Raw genomic sequence first — 18,937 nt, 5'->3', positions numbered from 1 at the left:
ATATAAATGTAAATCAAATTATACACATACATATGGTATTAGAGTTGACGTATTTGACAACTACATATTTCTTAAACACTATTTTAATGTGTTTTTCTGATACAGTACATATTTGAGACATGTACAGTATGTATCTGTCTTTATAAGAGAATTTAAATAAAGGGGGGAATGTAATGCATGCAAATGTATGCATTCACTATATATTCAAAGCTAGTAAAATTATCATGCATCGCTACAAGTTCATATACCTTTATATACAGTAGATCCAGGGGACTCATTGTGTGGGGAAAATTACAATACTTGTACACAATACCGGTTCACATATATTCATGCTTACAGACGTTCACAAAAACATCTCACTAGTCCTATCCATACCATAGGATTTCCACCAGTATTGTATTATGAATGTTTCTTAATAGCTATTTTTCACGTTAATTATATTCAACTTAAAAGACGGCTACTTTGAAACTTTCTGTACCTTCTTCTAAGCACTGCAACAATTATATTATAATTGTTTCTTGTGTATGATGTTACATAAACCAATAAACACAGAACCCTGTTCACATTATTTCAGATTTATTGATTTTAACGTTTTATATCTTTGCTGTATATGTAGGGAATCCATTGGCATTTTATTCAAAGCTTGAATTTTCTGTAGTTAACATGATAATAATCCGTTTTCAGATGTTTTTTAAATTTGTATTTACCACCTACACTACCAAAGAGTTACTGGAGTGATTAAAAACCAAGATAATGTTTTATGAGTTGCTTATCTTTTAATAAATAAAAATGTGTTCAAATTGTGAAATCAAAGTCATTTTTGTTTTGCACATTTTTTTTTTTTTTTTTTGCAAAAACAATTAAAAGACACAAAATAAGCGTGTTCCAAACTCAAAGCGCTTCCAGCAAAGACATATTTGGGGATGCCTATTACTCTACAAATGATTGTCTGGTCATTTAAGATAAGGATTAACGCTGGATAACATCTAACAATAACAACTAAACAAACATTTGTGAGTGCATTTGAAAAATAAGGCTAAAAACATTCTGAGTATAACTGCTAAACCTACACAGTTTTCTGTTGTTAGATAGAAAATCACTTCACTAGACTGCTGATCTCTTATAATATGTTTTATAATATGTTTTAGTAATGACATAATGCTCTTGATTAGTGGTAATAAAATACAAAAACATTAATATCATGCAATTTAGTTGAAAAGAATAAAAGAGCGATGTGAGTTCAGTTGCATTAGAGGACTGACCCAGCCAGTTTCTAAGCTCCGCTATAAAATATGCCCGTCTGTCTGGGAGCCTCTGCATGGTGAAAGACAGATCCTGTCAATAGCACATACACCTCTCACCCCCACCAACTTCCCCTTCCTTCCCCACTGCATCCCAGTCTGGGCTCGCCCATCGCTGCCGCTGTTGCCGTCGCTGCAGCGAGAGGGAATTTACATTTTAATAGGCAGAGCTGCTCACCATCTCCGAATGAAGGGTATGTGTTCAGGCAAACAGCAGGAAACGCACCCAGCTGCAAGTTTCCAATGAACCCTCCAGATAATTTCTGCGCCAGAGAAAATGATATTTTTAGCTACCGGGCCTCCCTGCTTGCAGCTTATGGCAACATACTGTATGCATAAGCATACAACATACACACGCGCATGTATATTTACAAAACAAACTAGATCTCCGCTGAAATGAGATTTCATATTGTGCCAGTTTAGATTAGGGGAGATAAAGTGAGAATGCGATACTCTGTTTGACCTGCAGAGCTCTCTCTCGTGTGGAGAGAAGATAGAGATGGAGAAAAAAGCGGAGCGGCAGCGGCGGCAGCAGCAGAAAGGAGGCCTGGCTGCCGGGCCGGTGTGATCACAGAGCATGACGGTTCCATCACAGCTGTCATTAGGCACCAAACAAAAGGCACATCAAGAGCAGGACGGAGAGGAAGAGGCGGAGGAGGGAGGATGGTCCTCGTCACTCCTGCTCTGTCACAAGGCCTCTTGATGAAGTGTCAGCCCCGCAGCGCAGGGAGGGAGGTCAGGCTGAGTGCAGCTCTGGAGGACGGCTATGGACTGCAAATGGGGATTCAGACCTAATTTCTTTGGAGGTCTTGTAACACTGAGGCCGCGTCCCCGTGATGTTTTCGCTTTAGCACTTGTGGATTGCTTCATGCCATTGCTTCTTTTAAGGCTTGCGAAAGTGATCATATCCAAAAACTAAACAATATAACCTAGAATAGCATATCTGAGTAAACTTTTTTTTCCTGTTTTTGCATCCCATGTTGAACTGTCAGTAATTGTGAAATGATGGCAGGGTACTAACGCATTCTGAGATTTGACCCTTGGTCCGACCTGTGGTTTGGGGAACCAGGAAGCAGAAACAAAGAAAAGGGTCCTCCAAAACCAGCTCAGCTCTAAATCCCCGTCAGACGGCATTTACGGTCAATGAGAACCGAGCCACCACCAGAGCACTCAGCAACCTCAGTACATTTGAGGTAAGTATGAAGGAGATATAAGTATTTGTCATTATTTGGGACCTTTGTTTGCATAGGATGAAAAATATGAAATATGAAAAACTAAATATCCCTCAGGTTCACTGAGGACAAAAAGTGTAATTAATTTGAGATTAATCATGCTTTAACTATGGACAATCATGCGATTAATCACGATTAAATATTTGAATCAATTAACAGCTCTAGTAAATATGCAAACATTTGAATACCACATTGTAACATATATTATCAGAGGGGGACAGTTCTGGTCTGGTCAGTATTGTACGTCAGTAGGTAAAAGGACATCTTGGCACGTCCTAGGAGTCCCTCATTCTCATACATTTTGCAGAGAAGAGTTTCCTTGAAAATAATTCAAACCCATCTTTACCACCTTACAGTAAGAAAATCACTGAGAGTCCCTAATCTAAGCGTAGAGTCCAGTCAAATGTTCGCTACAGGGGACATTTGATGACTGAACTAATGACGTAGCAGAGGCCATAGCAAATGACATAATGTGAAACAGAGGAGAATGAATAAGGGCAGAGGTGCTAAGTGCATCGTGGACAGCTCAACTGAGATGTGTCAGGGTTACCGGAGCTTAGCTGAGGGGTCTGCCTCCCATTCTAGTCGATGAACCACAAGTACGACTGCACAACGAGAGCAACACATTCAATCGGGGCGGTGGTACCATCAAATCTTAAATATATCACAAAGTTTGGTCGCTATTTAATTGAACGCAAGGAGAAGGATTTTAAATTCTATTCTGGGTTAAATAAGGAAACGACAAAAAGACTAAAATTGGGGAATTATGATCTTTCTTGCTAATTCCCTTCCCAAGCTGCAGTATTTTGGATCAACCTTTGAGACAGTTCTTTGGACTCCCCAATAATAAGGTATTATGGACGTTGGGTCCAAAAGTGACAAATGTATGAACTATTTTTTCAACGTCGCTGCTCCTTATTTTTATTTTTATTTTGACGGTCCTGTGTCAGTCAAAGAAGGTATCCCCAGAGGTTTTATGAGTGAATTAAATGATATATCCTTGGAAGCTAGGGCCAGTTTTTTGAAGTCGACCGGTTCGTTGACGGCGTCGTAACAATACAGTAGAAAGTAATGCTTTGCAACAATGAAATTGTCTTCATGTTGGTGCCCCCTTATAAAGACACTCGACTCACAAATGGTGGCTCAACATGTCAAACGTTCCTTCATTACTACAAACACACACATCAACTTATATTGACTGAATCCTCACAGACAGAATCCTGCCGCCTTTCTCACTAGAGCTGTGAATGTATATCCATGGCTGTAGTGAAAGAGGCACCAGGATTCTTTCTGCGTAGTCCCCAGTAGTTATGGTCCAGCATCAATGGACTCAACCCACATTTCATTTAGGTCTCTGTGTGTGGACTCTAACCATCAAACAGAAATGACTTGTAACTGTCCACCGGGTGAAACGCGATTGCATTTAAATGCGAGTCTCCATAAAAGCAGGTTTACATATGTAGCACAATACAGCATGTGCACATGGAAATCCCAAACGCAATTAGCCAGTCATTGCTTTCCAGCTGGCTAATTTCTTCATTTCGGCTCGTGAGACTTTAGATGGACTTTTTTTTTGTCACTGTATTATATTGCATACAAACAGCAATGTGCAATCTAACCTATGTAACTTGTGTTGTAATGACTTGTATAAGTATCTGAGTTAAGTATCGTTAATATGCTTTGTCCATGAGACACTGTATCGGCAGAAGAGCTATGTTAGTAGTTTCTAGCAGTCCCTGTCCAATGTGCATTGTGTGGTAGACCAACACTAACAACAGACATCCCAGTATGGGCCCAGTGACTGGCAATTTATTGAAATTAAGTCAAGATGTTAATGAACCAAATTTCCTATTGGTGAGAAATCTGTCTTCTTAGCTTGCAAAGGGGGCAGGTAACCTGCTGCTTAACAACTCTGAGAAATCACTCTTTGTATTGGAGGTGAAAGAGTGAAGTGTCTGTTAAGGTATAAAACTGGGATGTGTGTATACCAGCAGTCAAAATACTGTATATGACTCTTGGGATGCTTTCTCAGATGCAGGGACACCAAGTTAGCCTCATGTTGGCCATGTGAGCTCAACCTCCAATGCACTGTCCAAACCACTGTAGCCCCATAGTTTTCCCTTCCATAGACAGACTGTATAAAGACGGACGATACAACAGTTTCTGGAGCTGAAGCCAGCAGAGCTCCCCCTAGTGACTGGCTACAGTCATAAGCTCCATTCCCTCCATGTTAGTGGAAGAGACTTGGGCCGATCTAAATTCTAATTCATAATTTATAATTTAACAACAAAGCAGTGGAATTAAAAAATATATTGTAAGTTAACCAGTCTGTGGTGCCAAACCAACTGAAGAGCATGGTTCATTGGAGCATTTAAGTTTTCTGACAATAGGTAACGTTACTCACAGTTCCTTGGATGCAGAATCCTGTTAGTTTGGTCAATCCTCCTTCACCGGTGTCTGTTCGAAACACGTCCTCAGGTTCCGTCCACGTTCAGAAGCATCCAGTAGGTTAACAGATTTTTTTTTTTTTTTTTTTTTTTTGCTTGGTGCAACTGGTGCTTCCCAAACAGTCCCTCGTCCTGCTAGCATGAGGGAGCTAACTAGCGACAGTCACCGTGAGGTCGCGGTTTAGCGTCAATTAAGTAGAATTCACGATGGAAACACGCTCTCCAACAAACAGAAACACTAAATTGTCACAGTAACAATCTAAACCATGAAGTTTTAGCGGTGACTTTCTTCCTAGTTCCGTCTCCCTCCTCTCGGCCTCACCTGGAGCCCCGGTAAGGCCAATCAAACAGATCGACACCTGTCCATCACGATTTAATACACAAGGTAATGGTGCGTTCAGGAACCACGTTGAACGTAGGACATTGGACGTAGAACATTGGACGTAGGACGCAGGACCAAGTTTTGGTTTTGGTCCGGGGCCCATATCCAATATGTTTGACAAACCTGTTTTTTATATATATATCTTTTATATACAGTCTATTGTTTAAACGCTATATGTTGTGACATGTCATTAACTATCTGGCTCTTTTGAACAGATGAACATCCCTTTATTTCATCAAGACAGGGAACAGGGCTCTGGAAAATCTAATGTATGTCTTTAATCAGTCCAAAACTAAGATTGTAATTATGGAAGATTTACAGGATTTCTAGATAATATGGTGAGTCTAGCCTAGCAGGCCTATACAAGGAAATAAACCCAAAAAGAATCAGTTTAGTCCACAGTAGCTTCACCGCACAAGGGCTGGATTTATTTACTGAGACCTGTCAATGCTTCATAGTAACTGATCAAAAGGAAGAAATAAAGTACCTGAAGTACAAACATGGGGCTGTATCTTCAGTTTCAATTGTAAGATTATAAAGTTTAAAACGTTGTAAGTTAAGGATTTAATGGGATTGGAGGGAATTAGAGTAAGCACTGGTGCGACTCATGAGAATTAACTTTAAGCACTTCAGAGCATGTTAGCATCGACTGCAAGGCAGACATTGAGGCAAAGACTTGACCTTTGACCCTTTTATGGAATGCACTTGATGGAATTTTGTTTTTGTTTTGTTTGTTTTTAACCAGCTAGGTTATACTTATGGAACTGAGTTTCGTTGGATACACCAAAGTCTAAGCCTCAATATAACAGCAACAGAAGTGAACTGAACCATATTTACTAAAATTACTGCAAACTGCAGGCTATGGCACAGAAGATTCAATTGGTGTGGATTCCCAAAAGTTTCTGCTGCGGTATTAATGAGCACCGGAGCAACAATAAAGTAATATAATAAGGCATTTCTCTGACATTTACTTCTAGAATTCCTGCAAGTATTGTTATAATCAATTAAAATCAATAAATCATAAGGCTCTCCCTGTCCACATTTTACTGTTTAATCATATGTTCTTAGTCCAGAAGACATCTAAGGCGGTACAATCCCCACATGCCCACCCGTTCCACCGCTCTTTTATTTTTCACAGCATCACTGTTCTTCCAGAGTGCGAGACAACACAATGCATCACAGCTTCGGGCGTGCAATCAAGACCAGGACCCCTCCCCACTCTAATTAATAACTATTGAACATGCCAGCAACAATCAACACTAATTAAAATGTGCGCTTGCTGACAAGGGTACAAGCCTTATCAAAATACAGTGCATGTGTGTGTCTGTGAGTGGGGGGGGTGGCGTTGGTGGGGGCCTCTGCTCGCCGTAATAAGTTAACAAAGTGCCCCGAGCCATAGTGTTAATTCAAAAGCTGCCATGACCGCCGCTCTGTGACACTGACTGTTGGCAGGAAGAACCAGGACGGCTCCAACAGCTGCAGAGGGGGCTGAAGGCTGATGCGCGTGTGAACTTCGAATGTTAGCCGAACGCAATTATCGCAGCATCACCGGCTTTTACGGGAGCAACCACAGTCTGCGGTCAAAGGACATGTTTTTGTCCGTGGCGTTCCTGAAAACACTTCGTGTCTCGTTTTCGCATCACGCCGCACCCGAATCGCGCAACCCAGCTGGGTGCCACGCTCTTCCTGCTTTTTAAAATTCAATTTGAGATCTAATTACGACAGTGAAACTAAATGTGGAAACAGACTTTGAACATTTATTTCACACCATTTATGTATGTACACGCATTCAGTCTCTCCAGTCTGTTGTGGTCCTGTTTTCCCGTCTAACAGCTCAGCTGTTTTCTTCATGCATGTATCTCCTTTTTAAGGGGGCTCAACTTTAAAATCTTCATTGCCCTGAACGCACACGGTTACAGTTAACTTATTTAGGCTCAGCCCTTGCACACACCCATCTTGCTGCGTCACTCACTAGAGCCGTAGATGTGTATCCGCAGCTGAAAATAGTCTCCAGTAATTGCATTTCCCACTGTTTGTGACACATCTGTTAAAACCCTATATTTCCCTTTAAGCTTCCGCATCTGTCGGGTAAAAGCCCTCCAATTCCTCTTCTAAACTCAGTGCCTCCAGATTGTAATGCGTGCATTCTGTTCCAAGACAACTGTAGGTTCAAAGCCACATTTATTGAAAAATTGATCATGAACATGACCTAGAAACCCAGGTTTAGTCCTGCCGAGGTCGTATTTGAGTGGCCTACATTCAACCCCTGCAGTGAAGCCTCGGCAAATGAAAAACAAGTAGCTTAGCCTATTCAAGTGGGACATTTCTAGGATTTGAGTCACAAGGGAACCCCGGCAAACAGGTGTACGTGTTAGTGCATGTGGAGGAACTGAGGTACATTAAGGTTTAAAGGAGTCCTGCAAAGCCAGGGAGGAGCTTGTTTTAGACTTGAGAAAGGCGTTGGACAGCTTTAAGAAGAAGAAAAAATCAAAAGCCCTCAAATTGACCCTGGCATGGCTATAATCAATGAATCAGCACTTTACACCATGTGCCAGCTTGGTGGACAGAAGAAAACAGACAAGAGAAAAGCAGTAGTGGGATGTAGTACTTTCACTCAACTACTGTACTAAAATAAAAGTCTTTTCATGCCACTTTATACTGCTTTATACTACTACATTTGAGCAGGAACTATTGCACTCAACTACATTTATCTTTCAGCTTTAATTTTACAGGTTCTTAAAAAAAAACTAGAAACATTTATGTGACAAGAACTTTTGGACAAAATTCCTCTGCTCTGCTTCACTCATAGTAGAGGATCTATAACATTTATAGCTTTTTAAAAGAAAAAAATAAATATGTTGACCATTCTGCACGATTTAAAGAAAAGCAGCTTATTTTAGAGATAGTCAGAGAGTCAGTGGCATCCCCACCATATTCTATACATCTCCTCCCGTATGGAGCTGGCCGGCTAACAATGCAGCACGATGAAGGCCTAATTCTGACTGACAGCTACAAAATGGACAAATTCCCCCATGAATCAACAACAGCCGCTTGTTCCCATGAAAGGCCCTGCCTACAGACAACCCGGGCTGGCCTGTGATCCTGAATGAACATTCACATCAGCCAGTGCCATTCACTTCAAAAAGCCATTCAAATACACACACACGCACACAATGCTTCATCAATGAGTCAATCAATAGTCGGTGCAGTGACTGCTATTGACGGCTCCGCCTCAGACGCTCCGATGGGGTGAGATGAAGATGTCAGTCACAGCACAGCATATTCGTACGTGGTTTTTCACTGAATGTATTATTTATTACAGTTGCTTTTTTTTTTTTTTTTTGCTTTTTTTAGATTCAACACGTAAAACATGATGCACCTGAAAAATATCTACTGAACAGGCATAATTAAAAGACTGTCATAAAGATACAATAATTCTGTAAAAGTAGGGAGTGAGTTCAACCAGAAAAGGGGAAAAAAGCTAAAGCTTGCACCCTGAACTAAACAAAACACATTTGGAAAATACACATTACATTTGGAAAATTTTCCCGAATGGATGAAAAGTCGGCTGCCAATACCAGGGATCATCTACAGATCAAGTGGGATGCACAAGAAGAAGCCTGATCCACAGAGGACCCTCCTTCTTTTGCCAGACGCCACAGGACACCCTCAGAAGGCCCATGTCCGACGAGTCACAACTGGTCCAGAGACACAAGGGAGGCCAAAACCAAAACTCTGAGCTTTTAAGGGGGGAAAATGGATAAGGCAAGAAGAATGACATAGGTAAACACTATACACTTAGGTAAACCATGTGTCAGGATCCCAGTATTTTCTCATACACAGAATAAACCATATACACAGCAGTGTATTTGTTAGCCTTGTGCATCATTTGACTAATTAACCAACTTAAAACAACAACAACCTCTCACAACTGAGAATTGTCCAATCCGCAACCTTAACCTCACTCCAGATGCCGTGATTGAAAGAACGAGGGGCCGTGTGCTGTGTAAACAAGCCCGGCTCACAAAGGGAACTAAATTCCTGCAGCACACTCGGAGGAAAATAGCAGAAAATAGCCTCGCACCTACAAAAGGACACTTCTTCATACAAGCCATTGTGTATCCAGTGAGGTGTTAATTGTGCAGATAGCTGACTTCGATCCGTGACTGCCTGCTCGGGATGTTTGGCTTTTCTCACCCACCGCAATCAGCGTCTAATCGACAGTGGCGCTCTTGCGGAATTTCTCAATCAATTTTCAATAAAAAGCAGTGAAAACCAGTAGCCTTGAGGAGCCTGTGTTGGTGTCAGCGTCCCATCCATGCGCTTCAGAGGCCGACGAGCTGTAAACATCGCTTAAGTTATTATATTGTTTCTGCTTTAAGTGTCGCCCACATACAGTGTATACGTCCAGTCAGGCATAGACTTTAGAAAGACCCGTTTTCACACGCCTCAACCTAAATGGACAACAGTGCTCTTCACATTCTTTAAGAAGCATTTACATGAACCTCTGACTTTTAATGCCTCCTGATTAGATTGGATACCAGTGACCCAAGTGATGGATAATATAGCTAAATTAATTCCTAGTAGACATAACTATGAAAGAAAAATTAACTGAATTTAATTCAATTAATACGTTAACAATTAAACCTCATTCGTTCAAGTGCTGATGTAAATGGTGAACAATGACCTGCTCATTCAAGATGGTTTATGGTGGCTCAGTTCAGAGTCGGAGCCAGAGACGTAGAGGTGAATGAAAAACCTGTCAAAACCTCTGTCTGCTCAAACAAAATGAACTAGCAACCTGCAAGTCCGTTTTTTTTTTTTTAATCAATCCACACCTGCACTAAAATGCAATCAAAAATGGCACTTTCACTATTTTAACAAATAAATAAATAAATAGAAACCGGAAGGACTAATATTGCCCAAATGCATGACATGCATACACTTTCCTGTGCGGCTAATTGGTAATATGTTACCATAGCAACATACAGTAGAACCACTTCTATCTAATTAATACTTTATGTGGAGGTAACTTCTCAGGTGTGGCTCTGTTTTACAGTCTCTGCTCAGCAAGCAGCATTTTCTCATTAGATTATTGCAAATTGCAGCGAAAAAAAAAAAGAAGCATGAAGGCGCACTCATTTAGGTGATAAGTGATATGACAAATTCTTAAGAGGCTTTTAAAATGCTGGATGTTTGCTTTCTCCCCACTTCTGTTTCATGTTGTTTCCTGACACAGTGGGTGACAGGCAGGATAATGAAAGCACCTACAAGACAAATGAAAAGATTAACATGATTAAAACTTCTATTAAGACCCGCACACTGAGAGTTTCATGCGGCAGTTTGTCACAAAATCTGAAATCTGCCTTTGCTCACGGAAAAAGTGAATAAATAAATAAATAAAACTTGTCATTTCAGTTTGGGCAGTGTGTATGTGCTACGAAAGTGCTCGAATGTAAGTCAATGTGCAAGACCGCAACAAAGACCTTAACAAAAAGAGGTTCCATGCCTGTGATACAGTTACTCAAGGACAGTTAACGGCTCAGACGATTTTAAGCCCCAAACCCTGTCAAACCAGTGCAGTTCATGAGATTTCTTTTTTGTCATATTTCTCTTTTATTTGTAGACTACTGTATTAACTTTGACACGCTTTGTCCACAGAGGCTTCTGCACCCAAAGTAACAGAGGGTAAAAATGCAAAATGACAATGAAAAATGTTTCCTATTTTTTTTATTATTATTATTTTTACAAACATGTTCTTTAGACACAATGTGTCCAAGTGTCGATCCATTTCCAACTGCAAAAAAAAAAAAAAAAAGTGGACTGGCAGTCTTCAAGCATGAGGCGCGAGCGGCTGCACAGAGAGAATTAATCTAAAATTCTCTCTCAGGAGCGAGAGTAATAGATAGACGCAGGTGTGGTGTCTGCTCCTCGTTGCCTCGGTGAAGACAAAGCTGAGCGCGGTGACAAACGGTCCGAATTCTAGCGCTTACCCATCACCTGGCTAATGGTCACAGAGTTACAGATGGTCACGGGTTAAAATAACAGGCTCACAGGCTTGACGTCAAAACGGTGCAGACGGAGGAGGTCTCTGAGGCTTTTTGACTCGGGCTGAAGTGCTTAGACCTTTGGAAGATGTCGCACCTTTTGAATGAGAGAAAGCCTCTCTCTGTGGGTTCATCTGGAAAAGTGCATCTTGGAGGCGACCACGGGACAAACCTAGAACACACTCAAGTAATTGTTGGATTATACACTGAAATTGTGGCGCACACCCACCTCCACTCATATGGCCACACATCAAGAGAAAAATTTGCCACTAGCGATTGTGTCCTCCTCTTGGGCGTATAAATAAAAAAAAATTCTAGCGCAGTCTCCTAATATTTGAGTAGTACTTTTGTACGAGTGGAACTGCCCTGATGGGTGGTTTCTTGACGGTGCGAGGCAACAGAGTGAACAGAGCAGATGTGGCTCCGTCCGAGCTCCGCGGGCTTTGCCCAGATTTACAATGAAATGCCCCAGGTAACAATCACAATGGCAGAAAACTAATGCTCCAGAGACCTATGGTATCACAGACAAGCGAAGGAGACAAGATTGGAAGATTTGTGGGAAATGTGTCTTAATTAAATTCAATTTTAATATTTATCGTGGCTTTTTTTCTTAACAAGCATTGGTATCAGCATGTTATATCTGCCGTGCACTTTCCAACCATTAAGTCCAAAGAAGAATTTAGACATAGTGGCTGCTGACTGGCTGGGTTGCATAGGTAGGGCCTGGGACACTGAGGGAAAGGTGTGCACTGCGAATAAAGCAGTTGAACGCCGTGCAGCATGTGTGCACTGTGAATCACAGTTTAGCAGATGGGAATGTTAATTACAGCGGAGGAAATAACAAGACCCAGAGGATGCTTCTATTTATTGACACCCTCTGTCACTGATAAGGGCTGGACGGGTGGTGTGTATGCGTGTTCACACTGAAAAGGTGAAGAGCGTCTGGAGGATCAAGGTGACAGGGCGGGTTAATGTTGTGTACGAGTTCGCCGACACTTTGCTTCGCTGTTTAGATGCCTCCCGCCCACGCCGTCCTTACAAACAGAACCCCATGAGTCATTTTTAAAGAATCGCACACAGCCGTTATTTTTGAGCTTATATCACTCCAAGAAATTCTACAGAAAAGAAAATCTGGACAGCACTGGTCGATGTAAAGCCCTTTTTATGTCCCATTGGAATAACCAATAATGTTTGTGAATGATGTGTTAATGCAAAGGTCTCCTCAACAGATAATAGCGTGTTCCATGATGGCGCCCGAGTCAGTCCAGTCAAAGCTTCCCACTGGGGTCATATGATGAAAAAGTTATTTATTTAATTTTTAAATGAGTGAAAAGAAGCACAACATTTAATCTAGTGTGAAAGACACATTTGGGCTAGCAAGCTTTAATTCAGTTTAGATAAAAAAGTAGTATGCTTGAACCATTTTGCCAAAAGAATTAGCTTTCCCAATCATTTATTACGCAAAATCTGTGGAACATAAGTCCACCCTAGTTGATGTTTCAGAAATAACTTCTTTTAGACGTCTTGCATACCACTGAGCAACCCTGAACATAACATTTAGGGCCTGTTAGGACTTTGTGTTAAGATCGGATCTGAGCTATCCTTTCACAACCCTTTTTAGTGAAGTTTCACAAATGCATCGCCAAATCCTATCTCAGTTTCGCACTCTGCAGGAGTATTGCATTGAGTATTGGCAGCCTTTAATGTGACCCAGGATGCATTGTGTTCACACTACTTTGTCCGGTAGTCCTTGGCATTGAGTATTTCTCCATAAATGTTGATCCAATAACAAAACTGCATCTAATTGTAGAATAAATGGCGTTGGCGCTGTTTCTCCTACAGAACTCAGCCGAATAAAGAAGAGGCAGAGCATGTGCATCAACCTCGTATGCCGTTTACGATCATATAGTCAAGATTGCAGGCCGTAATCCTTTTTAGCTCATTGTATTGGTGAAGCAACAGTATATATTTCCCTATCCACCAAATAAGGGTCAATGTCTGATGCAGCACCATCACAAGCCTGTAGTCCGCCATTGATGTTGTCATGAGACGTTCGGGGGCTGGAGGGTCAAGGCGATGACATCATTGTGTTCACACGTTTGAAAAAATTAATCTGCCTAGGTTCTGTATTTTTCTGTTTCATTCTGGGATCTGGATTCATAAAGGTGCGGTTTCAGTCACAAATACGTCATGGACGGCTGACACAAAACATGCAAGACTTGTGCACTTTGACCCAAAAATCCGATAAATGTTATCAGAGATCGCATCTCTCAAATGTGATCTCAATGCGTCCTGGGGGTGTTTACACCTCTCTTTTAGGTTATTGGATCATTCAGATCAGATTTTTTTTCTTTTTCTGCCACACCTCCATCTAGGTCAAATGTGTGCAATATCTTTGTGACTGTAGACACTTACCAACTACCAACAGCTGTAAAAGATACTGGAGATGCTGTGATAGGTTCTTGGAGGCAAACTACAGTATCTCCCTTTAGCACCAACTTGCTGTGTCGACCAAGCCATGTCAGATTGACATACAAAAGTTTTAGAACACCACACTTCTTCTATGTTTTTTTTTTTTTTACTGAAATGGGTGAAATGAAAGCATAGAACAAATAAGCAATTTGAGTTGAAAAAGAATTCATGGAATCAGTTTATAGACCAAAATGTATTCTAAACTTTTGACTCAAAGTAGCCACCTTTGGCAGATTTAACAGCTGAACACACTTGTGGCATTCTTTCTACAATAGAAATCAAATATTCTTCAGAAAGTCCTTCCCAAGTCTGTTCCAGAAGTTCCCATAAATGTGTAGCACTTGTAAGTTGCTTGGCTTTCACTCTTCTGTCCAGTTCATCCCAAACCAGCTCAGTGGGTTTTAAGTCTGGAGACTGTGCTGGCCACTCCATGTTTTCAAGCTTACCATCTTGTTCTTTTTTCCTGAGGGAGTTTTGGCATAGCTTGGACTTGTGTTTTGGGTCATTATCTTGCTGTAGGATGAACCTCTGACCAACTAGACGCATACCAGAGGGTATTGCATAGCGCTGCAGAATGATGTGGTAGCCGTTTTGGTTCAGGCTGCCGCTCACTCTGTACAAGTCACCAACCCTGGATCCAGCAAAACAGCCCCAGACCATCACACTTCCTCCTCCATGTTTGACAGTTGATGTCACACACTGTGGAATCATCCTCTCGCCTACTCAACAGCGTACAAAGAGTCTGTGTGATGAACCCGAAGATTTTGATTCATCAGTCCATAATACCTTCTTCCAGTCTTCAGTAGTCCAGTGTCGGTGTTTCGTGGCCCAGGAGAGCCTCTTTGTCTTATTCTGACATCTTAGCAATGGCTTTCTTGCTGCAACTCGTCCCGTCAAACCAGCAGCTCGAAGTCTTCTCTTCACAGTTGAAACTGAGACTTGCTTACTTCGACTACTATTTAGCTGTGCTTGAAGCTGTTGTCCTGTGAGCCGCCTATCCCGCAAGCTGTTAACTCTCAGAAACTTGTCCTCTGATTCAGTTGTGGCTTTGGGTCTGTCAAAGCCACAACTGGGTCCTGTCAGAGTTTCCCCCAGTTTCTGAGTGCCTTTTGATGGTGAAGAAAACTGTACTCACTGACACCTTGACTTTCTTTGCAATTTCCCTGTAGGAAAGACCTACATTTTTAAGTGTTATGATGGTCTGTCTCTCTTTCATTGTTAATTGCCTTTTCCTCGCCATTTTTGTAGCAACACACTACTTTGTGCAGTACAATACTGTTCACCTGATGCTCATGAGGGTCTGGTACCACAGTGTGTTCCAACACTGCTTTTATGCAGACAGAGGGGGTTGTAAGTAATCAAGAAAAGTTGGAACAACCTGTAGGAATTAGTAGCACCAGCTTCCAAGGCTGATTCAACCTTCATTGCTGCAGAACAGCTTTAAATTGTTAACCCACTTCGTGTTCCCTGAAAAGGGCCTTTTTGTATAATTCTGAAATGTACATTATTTTTCGGTTTTGGGTAACCAAACCTTATTTTTTTTAACCTCTGGCTGTTCAGTACTTACCTTTGTACCATTTCAAGCTATTCATTGGGCTTGCATGACTTAAATTGCAATAAATAACTGGAAAAATTAGGGTGTTGTATAACTTTTGACCGGTAGTGTATGTCTGAAATCAACACCACATGTAGACGACTTTCCTTACAGAGCAAAGGAAGAATCAAATAATCTAGAGATATATTCATTCACAAACCTTTTTGGTGAAGACCTAAGACACCTATTTAGATTTTGGCGTAATGATCTAACCCGACACTTCAGTAGAACCAATTGACCCTACATGGCAAAGGTTTAAATAAGGCAACCTAAAGCAATTTACTGGTGTGATATGGTTTAGAGAGATCATCTCTGCATCCCCTGTTGCTTCCACTACATTGTTGAGTCTGTTGACCACCATTCATTTCAACTGAAAAATCCAGTCGTTAATCTGATTGATTGTTTATGTAAAAAACATTTTATTTATCTGGCAGCATTTAAAGACAAGCTAAGAGTAAATTATTTCAACTAGTTACTGAGGTTAAAATCTTATGGAACAAATGAATTAAATCAAATCATTGCTTGGTGGATGTGAGAGTCATAGAAATTATGTGACTGAGCGATTTCACAGTTTGCCGATTGATTTTATCTTTCTAAATTAGCAATCATGGTTAAGTGGATGGTCCCAATGAATTGGTTTTTTTTTTTATAGTGTGGTTTTTAGTACGGGCAGAAAATTAGGCGCAAGAGGAGAAATGGAAGAGTTAGTGCTTGCTTTCTATTTTTTTAATTTGTGGAAGTGTATCTTAATTCCTTACAATACTATAATGATATATCTTAATGTTGTTGGGATGTACATGAAATAAATATTGTTTTGGGTACATTATACCACAAAACAATATTTATTCCAATTGCCAGCGAGCAATTGCTTTATTAAAGCAATTGGATCATGGAGAAAAAAAGGCCAAATAAAATAAGAAAAAACCAAAAAGAAAAAAAAAGGTGAAAAAAGGCTAACCAGTAAGTTGTAGGCAAAATTTTTTAATTAATTCTTTGTGGATTTAATACAGCATCTAGGGAATTATTTTAGTTTTTGAGTGTGCACTGTTTTAAAAGTTATAAATTGATAATATTGTAAGTTATTAACACAGGTTGGAAAATGTCCTCTCAACACCTTCTGAAATTTGAAAAAAAAAAAAAAAAAGATTTACGTGATCGGCTAGTCTCCCATTTAAATGAAAGCAAATTTCTACCAATTAAATTTGATTTCAAAAGCATCAAGTCAAACTGTGTTTTTTTTCTGATTGAGAAAAAATATTTTTACTATTTGGTTAAAAGTTTGTGATAAAGGTGGTATTTTTTGAACTGATGTTTTAGATTTGAAGAACAAGTCAATCATATTATTTTACTTTTAAAATTACATTTGATTTTTATAACCCTACAGACAAAAAAAAAGACACAGTGCAGGCTAGCATTTCCTAGCGTTAACGTAAGCTACATGCACAGGTTACGGGACCTATATCCCTCAGTACCCAAAAATGAGCTTGTAATAACACAAGCAACTGTGACTACTCCTAGCCTGTGTTTTTACTCCATTAATAGTCCTGGACAAAATAATAATAACAAAAATAATAATTTCCCCCAATTTTGACTTCCTGTGCTCCACCACTGAGGTAGATCAACTACTGTACACCAAGTAGGCTTATTATATGGTGACACAAACGTAACAAAAATCTACAAACTTACTGTTGGTGTGTTGATTTTGTCTGCGTGCACACACCTCCCTCAACATCTAAATCAATCTGCATGACTCTGTGCATCCAATAACTGCCTAATTGATGCACTAATCCAGTCACTAAGTACTGCAGTGCTGTGGAGTCAGCCCAAAGCAAACACAACGCACAAGTCATCGATGAGCTGCTTCTCAAACAAGAGAGTGAAGCAGGACTGACAGAACATCCATGAACTATAGATCAAGCAAGAGGCGAGCACGCCAATGAGCTGCGCACCTCTGGCCTCAAACAAGGCTGTGTCTTTACCTAATGACCCATCAGTTCATGGAGCTGCAGCTCGCGTTGAGGTTTTTTGGGGGGAGATTTGGGTTTTTTTGCTAATCGTGGCGCGGTGCATAGCCAACTGTGTTTGGATCAGTCACTGCATATTCTTATCGTTTCTACGGCAACTTTCCATGAAGGAGCAACATCACTATGTTCTAATTAAACAAAAAAAAAAAAAAGTGAAGAGGGTGGGGGAGTACAAAAGAAGATCATCGCTTTTCTGATGCTAGATTAAGTATTATTTTTTGTTTTTCATCTTTCACCACTTTTTTTTAGGACTTACGTCTCAGTTTAATCATCATTAGCAAACAAAAGCTATAACTGTAATCCCTTTATGCTCTTAACAAAAAAAAAACTAAACAAACAAAAAAACGCTAAGAATTAATAAATAATAAAACTATTTGTTCAGTGGTGTGTGGAGGATGAAATTAGTAATCTAAAAGTATGAGGAACTAAAGGTCCTTTAAGCTGGGAGTACATCAGAGGACACCGTCTTAAGATAAGATATAAGATAACATATCTGTATATCTATATAAAGCTCTTCATGGTCCGACCTGACTTACACGCATCCAGGATGTTCAGTTGGCAGGGCCAAAGTTCAGAAAAAATACCTTTGGCGAGATAACTTTTAATTTTTATGATTTGAGCCACTGGAAAACTCTACGCCTACTCTACATCTGTCATTTGATTTTTTTTTTATTTTACATTTTCAAATTAGAAAAGTTTAACCTTCCTATTGTACTTCGGGTCAAATTTGACCCGATTTTTAGTGTCTTCATATCACACAGTTTAAAATAAATGTGGTCTACTGCCTATGAATTCTGCAAAGAAGGATCCAATATATAGTAATTACTTGGCTAAAAATGTGTAACTCAGAATGCATCTACATTTTATTTAACTTTTTCTAAATAGTCACACAGATCCAAGAGGACAAAAGTTGCACGGTTGATGGCAAAATAATACTGAATGTGTTTCGTTTGTATTGTATTAATAGTGTAATATTGTTTATTTTTCATGTTTCAAATGTTTTTTTTTTTTATTCGAACTGTCAGCTTGTCAGTAAAGCACTTTGAGTTAGACAAAAAAAATCTCTAGTATAAAAAAAAAGATATCCTTTACTTTTAGTTTGTTTTTCTGGCCATGCGGTATAAAAAAAAAACAAAAAAAACACTTTACTTTAGATTCCAGCTTCCTCCCAAGTGGGAAATGAAATTCAGTTTGTAGCGTGAACATCAGTGAAAAACGACACTGCAAACACAAACTGTATTTTCTATATGTGCCACTGAGCGTTCTGCCCCGCAGTTGTATTTTTAACAGACTATTTCTATGTTAAACTTTATGTTTGGGTTGATGTTGAACTTAATGACCTGAAGCCTGTACGTGTTCACCCAGCGGTTTCTTGACCAGGTGAGGGGCAACCGCAACTCGACAAAGAAGAATGCCATTAAAATGGCAACTCAAATTT

General features: G+C 40.1%; 1 long non-coding RNA gene across 1 annotated transcript; it reads right to left on the bottom strand.

Annotated features, from left to right (window-relative positions):
• Positions 1 to 927: 927 nt before the first annotated feature.
• Positions 928 to 5,296, bottom strand: LOC125013918. Its single transcript, XR_007113411.1, has 3 exons — positions 4,938 to 5,296; positions 1,480 to 1,564; positions 928 to 1,314 (listed from the first exon to the last, which is right to left on the bottom strand). It is a non-coding gene; the product is annotated as an uncharacterized LOC125013918 (long non-coding RNA).
• Between the last annotated feature and the right edge of the window lie 13,641 nt (positions 5,297 to 18,937).

This window comes from Mugil cephalus, chromosome 9, assembly GCF_022458985.1.
Source record: "Mugil cephalus isolate CIBA_MC_2020 chromosome 9, CIBA_Mcephalus_1.1, whole genome shotgun sequence".
In the NCBI taxonomy this organism is placed as follows: Eukaryota; Metazoa; Chordata; class Actinopteri; order Mugiliformes; family Mugilidae; genus Mugil; species Mugil cephalus.
This window is presented reverse-complemented; position numbering and strand designations above follow the sequence as displayed.